Source organism: Schistocerca gregaria, chromosome 7, assembly GCF_023897955.1.
Source record: "Schistocerca gregaria isolate iqSchGreg1 chromosome 7, iqSchGreg1.2, whole genome shotgun sequence".
Taxonomy (NCBI): domain Eukaryota; kingdom Metazoa; phylum Arthropoda; class Insecta; order Orthoptera; family Acrididae; genus Schistocerca; species Schistocerca gregaria.
The window spans coordinates 397,837,412-397,855,312 of NC_064926.1; positions in this window are offsets into that span (position 1 = coordinate 397,837,412).

Sequence of the window (17,901 nt, forward strand, 5' to 3'; positions counted from 1 at the left end):
GAGAAAGTTTTCTCCTAATTCTATTCTCGAAAACTTCAACTACACATGTCTCCAATTGATTCTGGAATTTTTCAGCATTGAATGTATCTTATGTATATGGCCTAGTAAAGGGTGTATTAAAGCATAAACACTGATCCTAGACAATTTTCCAAAGCTTGTCTAATTCTGAAGGTCACACGATAGGACGTCAGACTGAAGGATTTGTATGAATGTGTTAGTCATTGTCAACCATATTCTGCACTTTTTTGTTTTGTAATGACAAAATTATTCACGTTCGAAACGGAAATGCACCGATCGTAATCTGCCCGGCAGACATGCTTGCTTTGAGTGCATGAATTCAATTGAATGGAGGCTTCCGTGTGTGGGCGCTCTCTCATAATTATTGTCCAATGTTGTGACCAATGTGTGGGCGATGAGCAGCATCGTACATTGGCATGGAATGAGCCAAATACAGTGTTTCCTTTGATACGTACAGAAATAGCCACGGATCGTAGCTTCAGTCTTTTCAACAGAGCCGTACAGTAGTTGAGATCAATGTCGCAATCCCCTCTGCCAAACGCTTCTGACTGTGTACATACGATTTAAAGCATCCATCTCAACTACAGCACAAACAATTCGCCACAGTGTGACGCTGGATCACAATGATAGAGTTGGAAAAAAAATATTGAAGTTAATAAACGCAGGACGGAAGAACACAACTACAGTGTTTACATAAGGGTCGACTTAAGACTCATTGTGTGAAGATACCCATGAACACATGTCCACGTAACAAATTAGGAAGAACTGGTTAGCGAATGTTCTACCACTGTTTATTACTAAAGATAAGCGATTCTCTCAGAACCTTCTCTCAGTTGCAGGTTGCCTATCTAGCTGCCTCAAGAGGAGCCGAATATTTTATTTCCAATACTTCGTATAATTATTGGCCGAATATAAAAATTGGAAGTGCTGATATGATAAACTAATGAGACATACTATTATGTTAAAGTTTAAAACAGTGAGACAAGTGTTACAGTTAGGAAGTATGTTGTCCTTGATACAGAACTGACGGGGGCACAAATACCTGCAAATACCTGAACTTCATTCTTCCAGAATTTGGGACTAACAGCTCTCAGTGAGTTCTAACAAACTGTACACAACGTCAAACCTTTTCTAAACTTCTTCTCGCTTACATACTTTACGTCAAATATTTAGCACGTTAAATCATTTGTAAAATAATTGGAAGTTCGTAGCTGTTTTATATGTGGGCGTTAGATTCTTTGAAGTATCGGGATATTTACTGGTACACAATAAATGGTTAAGTGACCGTTAGCCTGTGATCGCTGAACAAGGGAAGAATCACTAGAAATCGCGGAATATATACGAATATAGAAATTAAGCAACTGACTATCCTCTTATGGACGTTAAAAATATTTACTGCTATTGCAAACCCGACTCGTTTTCTAATTTACTGAAAGCAAGTATTGTCACCATAATTATGAAATACGCTGTTATCAAAAACGTAGTAAGACAGTAAAACCGGAAACAGTCTTAGTTACGTTGGATGTTACAGGCCAGTTTACAACTATGTCATAACATACTGCAACCGTTTCAGCAGTCAGTGGAAATACATATGATAGTGTGAATATAGCCGCAATTGCACAACCACGTGAGCACGTATCTTGGCGGTTACAGAAACATTTTTCGGTATCGTAAAAACAAAAAATTCTGACGTAATATAAACAGAAACGAATAGCCGATGTAGGCAGCCAACGTGGTTGGATTACAACAACAGTAAAATGATACAAGTGCGAAAACAAAGTATGGTCTTTAAAGTTCTAAGGTAATGTCTGTAGACAGTATCTTATGATTTCCCACACATGTACCCAGAATGAACGAATTTGACCAAAGGATGTATAATATGTTAAATGGATAATATATGTGAAACCATAAATGCAGATTGAATGTAGATAATACCAACATACCTAAATGCATGTACAACTTACGGCAAATGTCATATAGTAAAGAAGGAGTGAACTCAATCATGGGGATCAAAACCCTCGCAATAAGAGCTAACACAATAAAAAAATCACATTTTATTTTATTTGCAGGTGGGGGAAGTCCACGCACCTAAAACTGTAACTGTGTGTGTGTGTGTGTGTGTGTGTGTGTGTGTGTGTGTGTGTGTGTGTGTGGTCTTTAGCTCAAGATCTACCCCGTCGCCGTTCTAAACAGACAGTCTACAAAACCATCGAGAACATCGAGTTCGCCACAACAGCTGGAGACAAGAAGAACCGCACACCAGTTAAGAGTATTGCCGCTACTGCCCTTGTCGACAGACTTGTGTTTTCTGTAGTTGCAGACTTAATTTTAGTATTGACATTAACGATACCTTCGATCATGGTAATGGTTGGCTCACTGTAACCATTGTACGTGGAGGTATGGGAGTACCTAGTGTTCCTGGACTGGAAAGTTTTGTTGATAGAGACATTATTGCCTATCGTACCTACCATATGGCGCGCGCCCACACACACATACACACAATGAAAACAAACTATGGAGCATTCGGACGAGACAGATATTGGAAGATGTGATGTCCATGTTCAGACAGACAAACGATTACAGTTTTAAAAAAAGGTGATTTATTCAAGAGAAAGAGCATCACAAATTGAACAAGTCAGTAACACATTGGCCACCTGTGGCCTTATGCAAGTAGTTATTCGGCTTGGCATTGATAAGAGTTCTTCGACATCCTCCTGGGGGACATTTTGCCATATTCTGCCCAACTGGTGCGTTAGATCGTCGAATTCCCCAGATGGTTGGAGGGCCCCGATTAATGCTCCGAACGTTCTCAGCTGGGGAGTCCCCTGACAACCTTCCTCAAGGCGTGGTTTGGCAGTCACGAAGACAAGCAGTAGAAACTCTAGTCGTTTGCAGGGGGAAATTACCTTCCTGAAACTTAAGCCCAAGATCGCTTACTATGAAGAGCAACAAAATGGGACGAGAATAACTTCGACTTACCGCTGTACTGAGTGTGTGCTGCAGATGACAACCAAAGGGGTCCTGCACTGAACGGAATGGCAGCCCAAACTATCACTCCTGGTTGTCGAGCTGTATGGCGGGTGACAGGTTTGTACCCCACCACTGGAGCGTTCCAGACATCTTCGCTTGTCAGTTCGAAACGAGGCTCATCACATAAGACTGTCCTACTGCAGTCAGTGAGACTCCAGGCCAAAGAAGTCTGTGTAGACGTTCCAGATAGTGTTGGGATACCAACCTGATTGCCACTATACAGCTCGATTATCTAAAGTGGGTGTCTTCTGAGCTGTTTCTTTTCTTACCAGGAATTCTTTTGTTGTCATTTGCGGCACCCTTACTGCAGAGGTACGTCAATGATATTCTACATCCCGTTTAGTTGCTCCCCATGTGAAGTCATTCTGGGCTTATATTTCAGCAAGATAATTTTCGACCGCACACAGTAAGAGGTTCTACTGCTTGTCTTCATGCTTGCCAAATCCAGGGATGTCTAATCTGTCCCCAATTGAGAACATTTGGAGGTTTATGGGCAGGGAACTCCAAACCGCTCTGTATTTTAACGATCTAACGCGCCAGCTGGACACAGTTTGGTACAATATCCCTCAGGAGGACATCCAACAAATATGTCAATCAATGCCCATCTAAATAACTGCTGGCGTAAGGACCAGAGAGGGAACAACAACTTACTGACTTTCTCAGTTCGCGAAGCTCTTTCTCTTAACCAAATTATCTAATGTTTCTAGCATTTTAATTATTTTTTTTTGTCTGTACATGTTTATCATATCTACTGATTTCCGTCCCATTCCGACAATTCTTTCGTGATTCATCCATTTTTTGTCTTTGATTGTATTATGCAAGTAATGTGCTAATATGAACATACCTGGTAAGCTTTCAAAGGATGAGTTACTTAGCAGTAAGTTTAGATTCATCAAGACCATGTAGCACTAAAGACCCTACCTAAATCTGAAGATCACTATTCTCTAAGTTGTTGCGGAAATCTCTTTAAGGACAATAAGCTCACTTAGGAAATGCTCCAGATCGTCTCTTCTACATAATCAAGCTGCCTTTCTCCTGTTAGTTAGGATTTTCTAAGGAACGTCCAGTGGTACCTTGTGTTTGGTTGTCCGAAAATAGTTCTCAAACGAAGATCTATAATCGTGATTGGTGTAAAGGTCTTCCATAAATAACAAAACCACCTATTTGTCCTTTAAATCGATAGACAGTCGGCAGTATGGCTTTGGTGTGTTGGATACTGCGTCTTATTGTCTTACTTAAGGTTCTGTTAGACCGAAGTCCATTCGTACTTTGGTGTTCTGTAACTGTGTAGCTAATCCGTTAGATACAGAGCGTTACGTAGTTTCAGGTTTTCATATCCGAACATATGGACCTTTTAATTTCACATCCTATTTTCATAAGGCTTATTCATTTTTTGCTCCTCTTCAATATTAACTCATGTTCAGAGACTTGTAGGTGGTGTAATCCTTTGCTTGAGCTGTCTATTGAATACGATTGTCTTGCATTTTCATGTTACAGTTTCAAGAACGTGGCTGTAGTAATGGATTTACTCCTTCCGTTACAAGGAACGGATGCTTGCCAGTTCCGATACCTAAGGAATTTAGCACACCTATTGTCTCCATCTGCGCATTGGCCGTCGGCTTATATCCCGTTTTCCAGTTTGATTACCATGAAATGCTTTCATGGCAGGCATTGAGGTAGCGTCCTTTTTATGTTGTTATAACATTTTCTTGGTAGAGTATAACACTATAAACTATTACTAGGAGCGCAAGTTGCCGATACTGTTACTCGTTTGGCAATAAGAAGTTAACCGAGATCGTGGGCTAAGGAAAAGTTATCGAACTAAATTTCATCACCAGAAAGATAAGCTACAGAAACAGAGAGGGAGTTGTTTTAGCAGGAATCAAACCAACGGTTTTAAAGTTGGAAAAGTACATCTGACGATGCGTATGTATACAGTCGCCAGCCTAATTAGGCGAAGTAATTTCTAGTTAATTTACTAATCTAGTAAACTAACTGGTGTGTAACTTTACTTGGGACAACTTTTTTTTGCAAACCTGACGCTTAAGTAAAAGCACATTAGGATGTATTGGAAAAGAAGCTAGATATGAGCAAAAATAAAGAAAATGTATTGGTAACGAATCATCTCTCTTCTCCCTCTCTCTCTCCTCCCTCCCTCCCCAACAGTATACTGTTTGTTTTGAAAGTGACCATTACAAACAAATAGTGGTTAAGGGAGGGGAGCACGGGAATCTGTTATGAAATGGCTGGAGTACTTCATTACTGGGAGGCAGTAATATTGATAGATATCAGGCTATCGTCGCAACAAATGCACATTCATTGAGAGGACGCTGAATGATAATAGTTTTATTAAGTAGTTGGTGGTTATTTCTACAAGAAATACGTATGTGTCTAGAATGATTACTGACTTTCATAAACATTTTCACTAATATTTGCTCAGCTATTGGCTCAACACAAGGTGGCAGACAGAAGCTGTTCTGAATAAAATGTTCTCGGGGTTCCAACCGCGTCAATAGCTTAAAACAAGACGAGCTTTCGGCTAAGCACTCCTTGGCCACTAGACAATGATCAAGGAGTGCTTGGCCGAAAGCTCGTGTAGTTTTAAGCTATTGACGCTGTTGGAAACACGAGAACATTTTATTCAATATTATCGCCGCGAGACTCTCCTTTCATACAGAAGCTGTTCTGTCTGCTGACGGTGAGAGGTGACACACTTCTCCGGAATTTTAAATACACTGTCAGTCAGATTAATATTCATATTTTAAGTCATGATATCTGTCTTCTCAGTACTATATTCAGTGTGTGAGACATAACTTTTTACATGAGGAAACTGTGGGCAGAATGTTCAAGGAACTGCAGGTGTACCCTGTAGAGAACTTGCACCTGAAGGGCCATGGTGAAGATGATGGAGAACTGGGAGGAAGATGATTGCAGGCCATGAATGTTGTGTCCAGCGACGTGGCTGTGCGAGTAATTTGGTTCAAATGGCTCTGTGCACTATAGGTCTTAACTTCTGAGGCCATCAGTCCCCTAGAACTTAGAACTACTTAAACCTAACTAACCTAAGGACATCACACACAACCATGCTCAAGGCTGGATTCGAACCTGCGACCCTAGCGGTCGAGCGGCTCCAGACTGTAGCGCCTAGAGCCGTTTGGCCACTCCGGCCGGCGAGTGATTTGGGGATTTTAACTGCATGGGGACTTTGGGCTGTGTCACTCATCTCTCCCCACGTAGGGTCGCAGCAGGAGGGCACCGGTTCACGAAATATTTTATCTGGGGGAGGCAACAGACCATCGCAAAGAGCCAGTTGGTGGAAATTGGGTGAAGAAGCCATTGATGAGAGACTGCTGTAATCTGAGCTTTTGTGCAAATGGTTGGATGGTCATAAAACTACAAGCATTCTCATGTTACAAGCTGTGACAACCCAAGGAGTGTCTTGTGGATGTGTTTTTAATGGGGCAAGACTAACTACCCTGACGCCAGGAAATCGCCAGGTTCTTTTAGCGATCGGTAACCCATGTATTTCATGGGAACGACTGCTTAGGAAGCTTAACGGCCTTCTTTCAGGAATTTTAAATGGTCGTCCTGGAAAGATAAGATCTCTCCGTAAAAGAGGGGCTATAGTTCTGTCTAGGTAGATGTTTTTGCCGAAACATAGCCATTCTTACCATGAGAACGACGCCTCCCTAGTCTATAACTTTTTTTAACGGACGAGAGATTTTGAGTCGCTCATTGACTCCTCTCAGCATATGCAAAGCAGATGCATGCTTCCCCAGCATCAGAACCCTCTACTGAGTCTGAATGGGCTTCCAAGCCAGCAGAACGTCAGGTCTATCTCTAGTGGGTGAGATTTGTGATAGACTAACATCCAGTGACAGTTTCTAGCTGTATCGACAGTGGAATTGCGTATCATATCTGACATATCGTGTGTCACGAAGGTGAACTTATTCGTCCTGAGTCGGCCGTCTGACTTGACAATTCCAGCATGCTCTGTCGTGCCTGGGAGCCAAATTTGTCGGCCAGACCAAAGAACAGGTGCACGTCACACTGAAATCTGCCAGGACTTCAGGGCTCTGATAGGGAAGTTACCTGCGTTCTAATAACCACAACGCCATTCCCTGTAGTTTAAGTTTTCGTGGACGCATCAGAACATTACAGCTGCCACATCCCGACACTCATCGCCCACAGCATGCCGTTTTCTGCTGCCACCTGAATCAAGGTTAAAGGGTAAGGTATTGCTGCACCGGCTTAGGGATGTTAAATGACAGTCACAGATCGCTGTCCTGTGAACCACAGTTTGTGGTGCACTTGGTCGTAGTTGATTCCATTTGAATAGAATTGGGCCTCTCAGTGGATTCATGTAAACAAAGTCAGATCGCGTTGTAAGAGGGATTAATTCGGGGGCAAATTTGTATGGTTTCCACCCTAATAAATGCTTTACCAATCAAAAATCATTTTCTGATTTATGTTTGTCCTTTTTGTGTAAGATTTATAAGCTCGATTGTACTTATGAAAGCATGAATAAAAACATTTGTAAACCAGTAGGTCACTGTTCTCATTCATATTCCCAATCACTCACTGTTTTTATTTTATTTTGGTGATACACGAATACACCAGCATTTAAAAATTCAGTCGGTTAAATTAGTTAATTTGATGATTCATTAGAGTTCTGAAAATGTTTGCAGACTTGGGCAATAGAAGTGCCATGAGTAAACGCACTAATTTCATACATAACACTTAAGGTTGTAGCTCATAATTTTAAGACTATTGAGAAGGTAATGCTTTCCTTTATGTAGAGATAGTAACATTTAGCATCACTTGGACATATATTTATTATTAAAGCAAGCTACTACAAACTTCTAGTAAGGCACAGTAATAATACACACGAACGCAAGTACACGAATAGACGCAATATTAAAAATCTGTAAACATTTTAGCGTAGGCCTTTGCATCTCCTGGTCTACACTTGGATTTTATGATACACTTTCTATTCTGTTACTTTTATTAAGGAAATGTTTTATATCCATTGAAAACTGCAATAAAACTTTTTTCTCTCACTCATTCTTTTGAAACACTTCAACAACTCGCTTTATTGACCACGTGGAGTATTGCATACGAAAGATGAAAAAATCCAGAAATTTATTACTCCAATAAATGTTAATTATTAGGACAGTAATACTCCAGTAGCCGAATAAATTAGGACGCACAGAATACTGCAGCTCTAGGAAAAGGTACCTAACCAGGTAAATGACATGGGATAAATGTGTGTTGTCAGACAACAGTTAGTGACATGTTCCATGAATCATTTTGAACGATAGGTCGTAATGATGTTGAATTACTAATTATACATACACATCGCAAATTAATTTGTATACAACTACATTGTGAACATTTCTTTTTTATGAATGGAACTATAATTTGAACATTTAGGAAATTATCGCCCCATGCTATTAAGTACAGTATTGAACTTTACTTAACCTGAAGTAGTTGGCTGTGGTGTTTTGCTACGCATGTACAAAATCGTCAAGCGTAATCATGGTTCTTTATGTAAAATACCCTGTAAATATCTTCTTGACGCCGGAATTTCATGATTCGGAGCAAATAATCCAGTCTTGCTGTAGGTGCCACAAAGTCGTGTTCCACTACTTCGTGCCAAACCGTCTTCGACATTGCTGAAGCTATTCACTGCGGAGGCGCTTCTGTCCACGTTTTATATTGCGTGCAATTCATTTCCCACGCAAGAACCCGTTTAACATGAATATTTTAACGCATTATGAAACAAGAAACACATTCGTATGTTAGCTTTGGTTATGTAACGTTACGAAAATAGTATTTTCATATGTGTAATATGAAAAAATAACATTACAATATTCATAGGAACTCTAATTTATATAAGGGAGTTACAATCTATTTCGCATGTAACTATTAAAGTGCTTATCCTCTACTGTCTTCTCATGTAGTGTGTCTGACGTCTTCACTCTCCAAAATTTATGTAAGAAGTGACCTCAGAAAGTTCATCTCAGTTTTTTCAATTCTTCGTTCCTTTTTCTCTTTGAATACAGTTTTCACTATCATACATAAGATCAGGCTTAATGTTCTCTTTTCCCCCGTAGTTTTGTCTAGGTACTACTTTGTAGAACCATTTATAGCGTTATGTTTCTGTATACTTCTAGCCACATCTGAATTAGTTTTGTGTACGGTATTAATAAATCTGACCTTAGATATTTAAACGAATTTACCTGTTCTATTATCTTATTGTTGATTATTGGTTTAGCTTTTCTTACGCCTTTCCCTCCCATTGCCATTATTTGCTACATTTACAGACAATTATTCAATAAATCTGTAAAGTATTATTAAATTTAATGTCATTTTCTTCTAAAAAGAGCTTTCGGTGTCTTGTTTGAGTACCTGCTCGTCTACAAATAAGTTAATAAATTCTCTCTCTTCCCAGGTCCACACACTTTCGATTTTTAGGATTCTGTTCTTCTAAAATTTTCAAAAGAGATTGCTGAGACATCATATGGTTAACAGTCAACTCTTCGTTTATGCTAATGTTAATGTTGTTGTGTAGCGATTTAGTTGCATTCAACGAATTTAGAGGTACATTGCGGTCCGTATTTCTCTTGATTTCATCTTTCCTACCTTATACAGCTCGTAGTCTAGTAAGACTGATAACGGTGGTTTGTTGAACTCTTTTCTATAAGTTCCTTTGTAAATTTTTTTTAAGAACAAAACGTCCGTTTACGAAAGTAAGTGTTCCTCTCGTAAGAATGTTTTTACTATTGCCTGGAGCTTCCTTTTAATGGCAGAGGAATAAATTTTATAAGCAGCATGAAAATGAATAGATCCCTGTAATACTAGCGCACTAATACTTCTCCTTTCTTGTATATGTCTATAATTCATGCTACTAATCTTCCTCTACGATTTTCCCATAACATCAATTATCGAAGACTGCCCAATTTTTTCCATGTAATACTGACATATTTTATAATTGTCAGATTTATTGCATCTTTTTTGTAGCCTTGTTAGTGGCCTCCTTTAAAATACGTTACAAGTCTTATTTTGATTGCACTGTATTCTCAAACATTCACATTATTTGTGTAGTAGAACTTTTCTTCCTGGACTAGTAGCAGCTTGTAATAGTGTAAGATGCCTTCCCTGGTATTACGACTTTGCTTTGTCGTTTATTTCCCTACACAAGTTTCCGAATTCTCTGTATCTGAACATTTGTACTCAGTCATTCTCTCTTTTTAGACAGTACTTTCCCAGCTATCTTTTTAACTATCGAATAAGTTTGCGAACTATCGCAATTTGCTTTTTATACTGCATCACCTCTTCCAGTTTCTAGCCTTTATACCTCTCGCCCTAAATTTCTAGAAGCAAGCAAATGTCACGTTTTTGAAATTCATAATAAAAAGGAATGACCTACATTATGTCAAAATAAGAACTGAAGCGCCCTCGCGGCGCCAATGACTAGCGCGACAGAGAGCACCAGGCAGCCGGAGACGAAGAGGCTGAGGCTGCAGTAGAGCGCCGACGGCGGCAGCAAGTTCTCGTGGACGAAGTAGCGGGCCACGCCCAGCCAGCCCCACACGATGGGCAGCATCCCCACCACCGCCACGCACGAGACCGCCAGAGCCGGGTCGATGGTCGTGTCGCGCCACGGAGCTGCAAGCACACTGCCAGTTTGCTAATTGCTTCAAAGTTAATGCCCAGTCATGTGTGGATAAGACAGGTACTGAAATTGAGGGTAGCTAAACAACATTAGAAATGCTGGACTTCCTGTTTAAACATTACTTTACGAGAGTAAAAAGTTGAGTTCTTGCCAATGTATAGGAGTGGCATCGAAAAGGAGCTGAAATCCTTAATACTGAAGAAAGCTCCAAGAATCCCTGTCAGATTCTACACTGAATTCGCAGCCGAGTTAGTCCCTCTTAACTATAATCTATCGCGGATCCATCTGAGACAAAGCCGTGTCAGGTGTGGCACTGCGCTGTGTGAACACTGTGCATGCTAAAACTTATACAAATTTGAACAATTACAAAATTAAGAAACATAATTGTTGGATGCAGGAGTTAATTACAATAGGAAGAATAAAAACAGTAACGATTAGTAATGTGGAGGTATTAAAGTAATAACTAAGCGAGCTTGTAATTATGTAATAGGCGTATTTAAACTGTTTTAGCATGTAATTATCTGAACTGTTTCTTATTCAAATTGTTTTGTTAATTAAATTGCATTGTGTATTATTGAGAAAGAGCGGGAAACCGCGCATAGATACATTTTGAGAAAGAGCGGGAAACAGCGCGCAGTAATACATCTGTAATGGTAGCAGGGATTGTCTGCACCAAAAACCATTGTTGGCGGCGAGACCGCACTTTTGTAGCATTGAGCGTTGGAAGCGAGCAGTTGCGAGTAAGATGTGAGACGAGGCAGTCGTAGCTAGCGAGACATGAGAGGAGGTCGCTGTAAGCGAGGTATGAATTAACACTTTGAAAGAAGCGGTGTGCTCGCCAGCCACTCGCTATATGTAGCGCAATGCTAGTTTTTAAGAATTTTTGTAAAGAACTATGCCCCTTGTAATTGTTTGTCAAGATCGTTCTCAGAATATAGTTATGTAATTTTGATGGAAAATTAGGTATGTAGCGCAACGCTACTTTTTAAGAATTTTTGTAAAGAACTATACCCCTTCTAATTGTTTGTCAAGATCGTTCTCAGAATATAGTTAACTTCTACCAGATTAAATGAATTAAGAATTTTCTATCCCAAAATCATTCACGTAAATGCTTTACGGAATTTATTGTTATCTTAAAAGAAAAGTCTAAACTGAGCTTCAGCTTTTATCAAATCTAAATTAACTTCAACTTAAAGAATTCCAGTCACAAAGTATTATGAAACTCCACCAGCAGCTTATAATTATGTTAAAGAGAAGTAAGTATATTCATTCCACAGTTTGCTGTAGCAGTCAGATGGCGATCCAGTATAAATAATTAAAGGTAAGAATCAGTCTTAATAATTTCAGGTAACGACTGAGGGCCACGGCGACAACACATTTTATGTTTCGTCGTAATAATCAGCAGGTAGTCTTGACAGAGCAGCAGTTAAAAGATTTTAAGAGACGCAGCGTTCAGTCAGCAAGCAAACGTTCATCCAATATTAGATGGGAAGGTTTCACTTGGCGATATCCATTCAGTACGACATTTTAGTGAATCTACTGTGGATATGAATATACTGACTTTGATAATAGTGTGAATAAGTTACTGTTAAGTGGCGCAACGCATATACTAAAGTGTATAACTTTTATTCACTGGTCATCGGCAATTCTGTTTGCTTTATTGATTCGGCGTTGAAAAGTGTTTGTTCAGTGTTGAATCCGCTTTGAACAGTGATATATTTTGTTGCGTGTGATGATTATAGACAATGTCCCGCAGAATAATTACTCGTTCTCAAACTGATAAAACTTTTTGTTGCGTGTGATGATTATAGACAATGTCCCGCAGAATAATTACTCGTTCTCAAACTGATAAAACTGTACAAAATACTGACGAGAGATTCTTTTCTGGAATAGGCAGTAATAATACGTGTGAAAACCCTGATTCTGAAACGTTAGGTGAACAGACATTTAATAACTGTAACAATATGGAAGGGTTTAACGAACAAGTAACTTCAGATATGCCCACAGACAATGAAACGGTAGTGCAAAATAATTTGGCATTAAATGCAACAGACGGTACACAGTCACAAATTCCGCATAGTAGACATAACAGTTTCAGTAACGAAACCACTACAATGCAGTCAGACAGAGAGACTCCATTAAGCACTGATTTAGATTCAAACGGTACACAGCTACACAACCTGCGTAGCAGATCCAACAGTTCTCATGACCAAAATTCCGAAATTACGGAAAACGTGACGCAGTCACAATCATCTGAGGATGTTCAAATGAACACAGATCTACAGCCTTTAACAACGAATACAAATACACACAGAAGTCAATCCGAAACGGATCCAATAATGGCATTTTTGCTACAAATGAGACAAGACATGAATCAAAACTTTAACAGAGGGTCACAAGAATTAGAAAAAAGGTCACAAGATCTAAAAAACGAAATTAAGGCAGAACACGCACACACAGATCAGAAATTAGACAACATGTACCAAAATCTAAAACACGAAATCAAAGTAGAAATTCAAACAGTCGCTGAAAAATGTTCACAATCAACACAAGAATTACGCGACAAAATTCAAGAAATATCCGATAACCAAGCAACATTTGCAGTTAGTATACGGGAAACAATGACAGAAAACTTTGCTAAACAAAACGCTCAGATTGATGAACGTTTTAACAATCACACAGAAAACTGTTTGATACGTCACCGTAAACTGGTGCGATCGCAGGATAAAGAACGAAAAGAATTACTACAAACAATCACTAAACAGCGTCAGGACGACAAAAAGAAAGTGTTTGCCCAGGGCAAAACATATGTAGACAATCACATACAGTCGATCTCGGAAGAAATCGAAACGGTCAAAGAAACAAATAATCAAATACAAGACAGGCTTACAGAAATCCAAACACAGACAATCGATGTGAAAACTTCTACAGACACTGAAATCCAGAATGTTAAAGATAAATTAACAGAGGACGTTCAGACACTAACTGACAAAATAGAACACATAGAAATTAACCATGACACAGAAAATTTAAAGGCAGATTTTAAGAAAGTCACCAAAAGCAACCGTAAATTACGAAACGAACTGACAGAAAAGATCAATGAACTCACTACAAGAATAGATCTTTTAGATACTAACAATGACGAGAGATCAGACGACACTGCACCAGTCCCAGTGCAACAGAACTCTAATAGTAATAACACGCCATTGACAAATATACAACAAACTATCACAGATCTAAAATCGCGTAATGATTCATTGCATCAGCAAATAAATTCTCTACAGCAAGAGATAGCGGACGCACAAGAAACCGCCGCACATAATCATTTTCAACAGAACACACACCGTTACGAAATGCCTCAGATCCATAATACATATAATGTTGGTAGACTTCAGAGAGTAAGAGATTTTACCCAGGAAGAAAGACACCCGAATCCATATTCAAGACAATACGACAACACTTACACACACAGACAGGACAGTTTTGATCACAAACATTTTATTTCAGTTAGAAAGTTTAAAACATTTAAAAACGACAGGGCGCAAATACATCCGTTGGATTTTATCCAACAGTTCAGGGGAGCACTTCCACCATCATGGCCAGTACAACATAAGTTAGAATTTATTGTCAGTTTTCTTGAAGGAGAACCAGAACGACGAATGCGACCAATTGCTAGACAATGTTTTTCCGTAGAAGCATTTGAGGAAGCATTTTTATCAGCATATTGGTCTGACACTACACAAAACAGCATAAAAGATCGGCTACTTAGTTTGCCAAACTTTGAAAATTCTACCTTTCCAACAATCACACAAGTTTTCGAGTACATGGTGGAACAGAACCAGTACCTCAACGAGCCATACAGTCAATCGGCATTAATACAGCTTTGCATTTCAAAACTGCCCAGAGCTTTGAAAGTGTCATTACTGACAGGGCAACAAAAGGACAATGTATCCGCTTTTAGAGACATCTTACAACTATTAGAAGCACACCAGGCAGACTACGCATTTGTTAACAAAAATTTTTCACGACAGAACGGAAAACAAACAAACTCAGCTACTTTTGAACAAACACGATTTGGTAATAACAATCCGAGTAAACGCTTTCGCAGCGAAAATGACAACGAAAACAGGAGTAATGAAAAACATTATACTGACACGGTAAATTTATATTCAGGACAGCAACAGAATCCGAGACTTAACACGCAACCGAATAGGTCAAATTTGCATATGAATCATCGCTCAGATAATGCGACCGGGGAAGGCCATTACGCGGGTCGACCGCAAAATGAACAAAAACAAACGTTTCTACGGGGTGCAGGTGGGCTGCCGTACAGTCACAGTTATAACGACAGGAGAAAAGAAAACGAACACAGACCGCCGAGGACGTTCCACAATGACAATTTTAACGGAAACTACAACAGGGCCCAACAGCTGCGTTACCGTATGAATGTACCAGACACCAGATTTCATCCACCAGACACTGCTAATAATCAAAACGGCAGAACTGTACAGTTGATAGAACACATACCAAACTCCCAAGCTGAAAATCACATATCGGAAGAATTATGACTAGAGAAAACCTGCAATGAATCTCTTAATGTCGATACTATGAAATCACACAGAGAAAACATAACGACCGAAAATGCCATTACATTTGACGAGGTGAGAGACACATTGTTACAGGAAAAACCAATCCTACAGAAAACAATATATCACCCAATAATAGAGATAAATTTACAGTCGCACAATATTTTAGCGATAATTGATTCAGGTTCACCTATGTGCGTAATTAACGAAGACACATTTAACAGATGCAATAGCAATAATGATTACCCAGTATTTCCTTTAAACAGAACGAAGGTCAAGGGAGCTTTTGCAGGAAAAGGCATTGAAGTTAAAAGACAGACACAATTAACATTTGTTTTTGCAGGGGAAACGTTCCACAGTGATTGTTGGATAGTTCCGAATTTAACAACAGACGTGATATTAGGAATAAATTTTCTTGTTCAGTACGATGCGAAGATTGACTTCAAATCGTCATACCTCACACTACAAAAGGAAAACAGGGAAGTGATCGTAAGATTTCAAAACACAGTATCCTCCGAAGAACAAAATATGCACAGGATCGAGATTATTACTGATTCTCAAGATAACGATTGTTATATCGCACTATACACGAACACACTTAATAATGACTTGGTAGAGGAACAGGAGTACAATATGTTCGAGACAATTACACGCAAGGTAGACAATAGTGTAGCAAAATGCGACGCAGAACGCACAGAACTTGAAAATATTCTGGTACAACACAAAGCAGTTTTTGCCAATCTTCCAGGAACAATGACAGGATTTATGTACGAATTTCAGGTGAAACCACACGAGACTTCAAAGCAAAGCATTATCCAATCCCACACATACACACAGAAGCAGTTAAGAAAGAATTACGAGCAATGATCGATCAAGGAATAATAGAACCAGCAGCCAGCCAATATATAAATCCACTACAACAAAACCTATTTACATATCAAGATATCACAGTTCTTCCAACCCATCAGAAAGAATAATGAAAGAGATCGGGAAGTTATGCAGAATTTATTGTCATAAAAGACATACAACATGGGATAAATATATTTTACAGTTTCAAGAAGTGATAAATGCAATACATACCCAATGAATCTACGATGCTATCACCAACCGTAATACTGACAAATAAAGACCCACCGAACAAAATTACCGAACTAATTACTTTTCCTAAGACGCGTAGGCTTCGACATTGTGAAATAATAGACACAGCATTAGCAAACACTAAAAGAGCTGCAGATCGGCGGAAGAAACAACAGAAGCAGGTAAGTCGACTACAGAAGTACGAGATTGGCGACAAAGTACTGATTCGCACTCATTTTCTTTCCAACAAAGGTAAGCACAGATGCCGTAAATTCGAACTTCTGTATGCAGGCCCTTACAGAGTTCGTAATATTCCACACGCTAATGTAGTGCATGTGGAAACGCTACGTAAGAAGAAATCATTAGGGAATCATCATGTATCCAACGTGAAACATTTCTTGACTTAAATTTTTGCATTTCAGCTGACGAAAGGACGGCGTGACACGTAAGTATGCAACAATGGTAGTTTCAGCGCGCTTCAGTAACAAAGCCGCGACACGCAGCGGGCCGCTAATATTTCACCGTACCTTAAAGAACACAGCAGTACTTAATGATGCTACGCCAGCCAAGACAAATAAAAACACGAGAAACATTTCCTAACTTAAAGAGAACATGCAGACAACGACACGACGTATGAATTTGTGCACTGAGAGCTCATAAATGAAAGAAATTTTTTTTATAACGTGACATAATTACTTAAGAAAATGTCGATTTTTGCAATAGCTAAACTGATAATATAGATCGTTCATTACTCAATTATTTTAGTGGTAACATTAACATGTACTCTTTATTCCAGAATGCAGCATTGTTGTCACACGTCATCAAAATGAAACGTAGTTTTAGTTAGAATAAGGATGTGAATCTTTAGGTCAAGCAGATAGCTGACGCTAATTGTCATTACAGAAATTTTATAGATCATGCCGGGAGCTGACGTGATTTTGCAGCAGTTAATATTATGATAAAGTGTTTTATAGGTCATGCCAGGAGCGGACGAGAAGTACCAGAAGATGTTTATTGAAGTCATGCCGTGCACTGACGATAATTAATACTGAATGTTTTATAATAAGTCATGCCGTGCGCTGACGTTAATTAATGCTGAATGTTTATAACAGGTTATGCAGAGAGTTGACACAGATGCAGAAGAAGAATGTGTATGTTATGTTAGTATATAAGAAATGTATAATGTTAAGAAATAATTTTGCTAGCATGTGACACATTGCAACACTATGGATGGGGACCACACATTACAATGTCTAACCAGAATAATGTTTACCTTAATTTTCAGCTGCAAAAGAATACTTTAAATAATTTTATGACAGTAATTTTATTGTATATTATGACCTGACATTTAACGACTCATAACTGACGACTACACCCCTGAATGGAAGATAAAATTTTAGGACAGTAAGTCAAGAAATGCATTGTCAACAAAATTTATAATTAATGATGTAAGAAACTAAGATATGTAAATACAGAATAAGTAATAATGTACTTGTCTATAACAAATCTGTA